The sequence below is a fragment of the Rhinoderma darwinii genome, chromosome 5 (genome assembly GCF_050947455.1).
Source record: "Rhinoderma darwinii isolate aRhiDar2 chromosome 5, aRhiDar2.hap1, whole genome shotgun sequence".
Taxonomy (NCBI): Eukaryota; Metazoa; Chordata; class Amphibia; order Anura; family Rhinodermatidae; genus Rhinoderma; species Rhinoderma darwinii.
In genome coordinates, this window is record NC_134691.1 from 233,340,064 (window position 1) to 233,343,891 (window position 3,828).

A 3,828-nucleotide genomic window follows, 5' to 3' on the forward strand; every position below is an offset into this window, starting at 1 on the left:
AATTGTTTTTTAATAAAATTGAAATTCTGCAAGAAAAATGACATTTGAAAATTTCACCTCCACATTGCTTTAATTCCTGTGAAATGCCTGAAGGGTTAAAAAACTTTCTAAATGCTGTTTTGAATACTTTGAGGGGTCTAGTTTTTTAAATGGGGTGTTTTATGGGGGTTTCTAATACATAGGCCCCTCAAAGCCACTTCAGAACTGAAGAGGTACCTTTAAAAAAAGGCTTTTGAAATTGCTGTTTATGTTCTAAGCCTTGTAACATCCAAGAAAAATAAAAGAATGTTCGAAAAATAAAGCAAATCTAAAGTAGACATATGGGAAATATGAACTAGTAACAATTTTGGGTGGTATAACCGTCTGTTTTAAAAACAGATGCATTTAAATTCTGAAAAATGCTACTTTTTCAAAATTTTCTCTAGATTTTGCAATTTTTCACCAATAAACACTGACTATATAAACCAAATTTTACCTTGAACATGAAGCCCAATGTGTCACGAGAAAATAATCTCAGAATCGCTTAGATAGGTTTAAGCATTCCAACGTTATTACCACATAAATTGAAATATGTCAGATTTAAAAAATGGGCTCTGAGCCTTAAGGCCCAAACTAGGCTGCGTCCTTAAGGGGTTAATATCTGATACGTCCCCTATCTGGGGACCATATATTAAATGGATTTTTAGAACAGGGAGATGGAAATAGAGATTGCTCTGTCCACTCCACGCATTGACCTGGTATTGCAGTATCTCCAAGACCGGTGCACCCTTTCCTTATGCGTTGACTAAAATCAGATTTTAAAAGTGCTTTTTTGCCATTGTTTGTTTCTTGCACATTGGATCTCTCCTTTAATCCCATTATTTGAATGCCTGTTGGGCAGACAATGCTTTTATACAATGCATGTTGTGTAATGTATGATAATGACCTTATTTATTAAATGACTTGATGAATAGATTGCCACCTCTTGTGTTGGCTGCGTTGTGTCTGTGTTTCTGTGTTTCCTGCATTTCAATTTGGAACAACGTCTAATATAAGGTTCTGACGGAACTTTGCGAGTGTCATAGTGGAGCCCTAAGAAGTGAGAGCAAGCTTTATGACATCATAATGGGACCTCAGACAGACAAGCCTGGGCCCAGGCAGTGTTGGTCAGCAGGCACTGTATTGCAGGTGATCGAAGGCATGAAGGGAGAAGGGGTAGCTGTGCGCGCATCACTTGCTGCTGCTGCTGCTGCTAACGTTTGTCTGCACGGCAGGAGGCATTTGGGCATTGCCAGGAAGGCGTTTTTATGTCGATTCCTCCGCTTTCTGCACAGCATTGTGGTGCAAGCAAAAGAAGCAAATCCTGTCTAGCTTCCTCTCCGGCCTTTTTTCACCTCCCGCCTGGCTGTTTATGTGTGTGTAAGCCGGCAGGGCCCCATGGGGGTGCCCAGGAGTAAGCTGAATCGCTGCAAGGTGTGAACAGCAGTATTGGCCAGGCTTTGCCAATGCGCGCTACTTTCGGGTTAACGCTTCTCGGCCTTTTGGCTAATCTCAAGGGGTTGGCAGAAGGTCCGTCTGAGTGCTCACCTTTGGCCTTATGGCATCGCTGGTTCGTCAGCTTAAGCCACCTGCTGCTTTAGGGGGTGAGCGAGGAGACAAGGAATGCGATCGCAGGAGATATGGCAACGGTGGGTCCGTCTGCTCCAAATACAGTGCGGCTGTAAATCCCAGAAGAGAAGAGAACCGTGTGGACTGTGATGGACGTGCAAGGAAAAATCGTGGAGGATACTTGAGGATGCCCCGTTACATGATCTTTTGTACTCAAGCTTTTCCTACCCATGGATTCTACAACATTTCTTTTACTACCCAGGATGTCTGTTCTACTTGTTTTACAAGAAGTCAAGAGCTTGCTGATCACCCTAACTTGGAAGGAGTGAAGTTTGTGCTTGGACTGCAGTGGAAGCAGAGGACACCTTTGACTGTGCAGATGTACAATCCCTTTGTGAAAGATGAGGAGATCATGGCCTTCCTGAACAGGTATGCTGTTTATGTCTCTCCTGGGGAGAAACGTCGCAATGTTCTTGGAACATTTAATGGACTACGCCGTTTCTGGGTGGAGTTCAAGCTGGATGAGAGTGGTTATGGGGGTGTGACGCATCCTCCCCAGACCTTCTCCATTGGGTCCAATAGAGGATACCTGTTTTATCCTGGACAGCCTTCTTTTTGCAGAGGCTGTTTCTGTTTTGGTCACACCAAAGAAGACTGTCCAACTGGTCCTGTGTACAGGAACTGCTTTAAAGCTGGTCATAGAGCAGCAGATTGTGAGGAGGCCAGGAAGTGCCATTTCTACAATTCCTCAGAGCACGTGGCTAGGCAATGTCCTGGAGTTAACCCTCCCCAAGCTAGAAAATCGTACGCTGGGGTGGTGAGTGGACAAGCACCTGTGGCTTTTATCCCGTCAATGGAGATTCCTACAGGAATTGAGTCTCAGGCAGTTGAGCAGGAATCTGGCTCTGTTGCGGTTCCGGAGCCCTGATGGCAGAGGGGGAGGAGCGGAGGTCATTACAGTGGTGGCCGAGACTCCGGAAATGGACGTGGACAAGGCTTCCCTTAAAAGGAAGTCAGAAGAAACTGACCCTGTTTCTTCCACAGATAAGGATGCAGAACCTCCTGATGCAGAAGGTGGAGAGGAGGAGAGAGAGACTTCTGTTGACTCTGATGCCTCTTCTCTAGACCAGGGTTACCTAGAGAGGAGTAGTGTAAAACAACTTGCCTGTACCCTGAGTTTTGTAAAGAGTGTAAAGGAGGTCAGGTTAAACAGAAAAGAGTATACAGAGATGCAGGGGGTGCAACCTCATGAGGACAAACCGGGTATTTCTAGAGGGAGAACGAAAAGAAATGGGAAAAAAATCATAATTGTAATATAATGTTTGTTTTTCCCTTTTTTCCTTAATTAATGCTTATATGTTGCTTTCTATAGGTTCTCTTAATGTTAGGAGCATTAAATCTGCTGTAAGGAGAGCGGCTATTTTTTTCTTCTGTTGCTGCTTACCCTAACGACATCTTGTGTTTACAGGAATGTTGCCTGGAAGATGAACCTATAGTGGCGGAGTGGACTTGTGGGCCAAGCGTCTGGTCCAGTAGTAAGAAAAAGAATGGTGGGGTGGGAGTTTTATTTAGAGGTTTTGATTTTGTGATTAAAGAAATAATTCATGTTATTCCTGGTAGGGTCCTTTTAGTTAATTTTGAAAAAAATTGTGTTTTGTTTAAACTCCTTAACGTTTATGCCCCTCCTGACAGAAAGGAGAGGGAAGAATTAATTGAACAGCTGTATTTTTTCTTGGGTGGTATGGGTCATACCATATTAGTGGGAGATTTCAACTGTATTTTGAGGGATGGTGATAGAACTGGTGGGGGAGGTAGGGTTGATAGGAGTGAGAAACAGCTAAAAGAAGTTATTAGTTTATTTGGGTTGCAGGATGCTTTTCTGCAGTGTAATAATGATACTGATGGTTTTACTTATTTCTCTGATAGAGGAAATGTTAGTTCTCGTATTGATTTTTGTTTCTTTTCCAGATATTTTGAAGTTAATCATTTCCTTTTGAGAAGGTTGCCATTTATGGATCATGCCATGCTTGAATGTGTCGTGAGTATAGAAAATGAATGTCCGTATGGGAGAGGTGTGTGGAAGTTAAACGTTTCCTTATTGGAAGACGAAAGTGTGTGTGAAAGCTATTGTGAGTGGTTTAGGAGATGGATGAATAAAAAGTGTGATTTTGAGAGTGTGGTAGAATGGTGGGAATGGGTGAAGGGAGAAACAAAATGTTTCTTCATCAAAAAAGGCTGTGA

The 3,828-nt window shown here is 42.9% G+C and overlaps 1 non-coding gene across 1 annotated transcript; it reads left to right on the forward strand.

The window, feature by feature from the left end:
• Window positions 1–586: 586 nt before the first annotated feature.
• On the forward strand, window positions 587–771 carry LOC142654470 (U2 spliceosomal RNA). The gene has a single exon (XR_012849064.1). It is a non-coding gene; the product is annotated as a U2 spliceosomal RNA (small nuclear RNA).
• The last annotated feature ends 3,057 nt before the right edge of the window (window positions 772–3,828 follow it).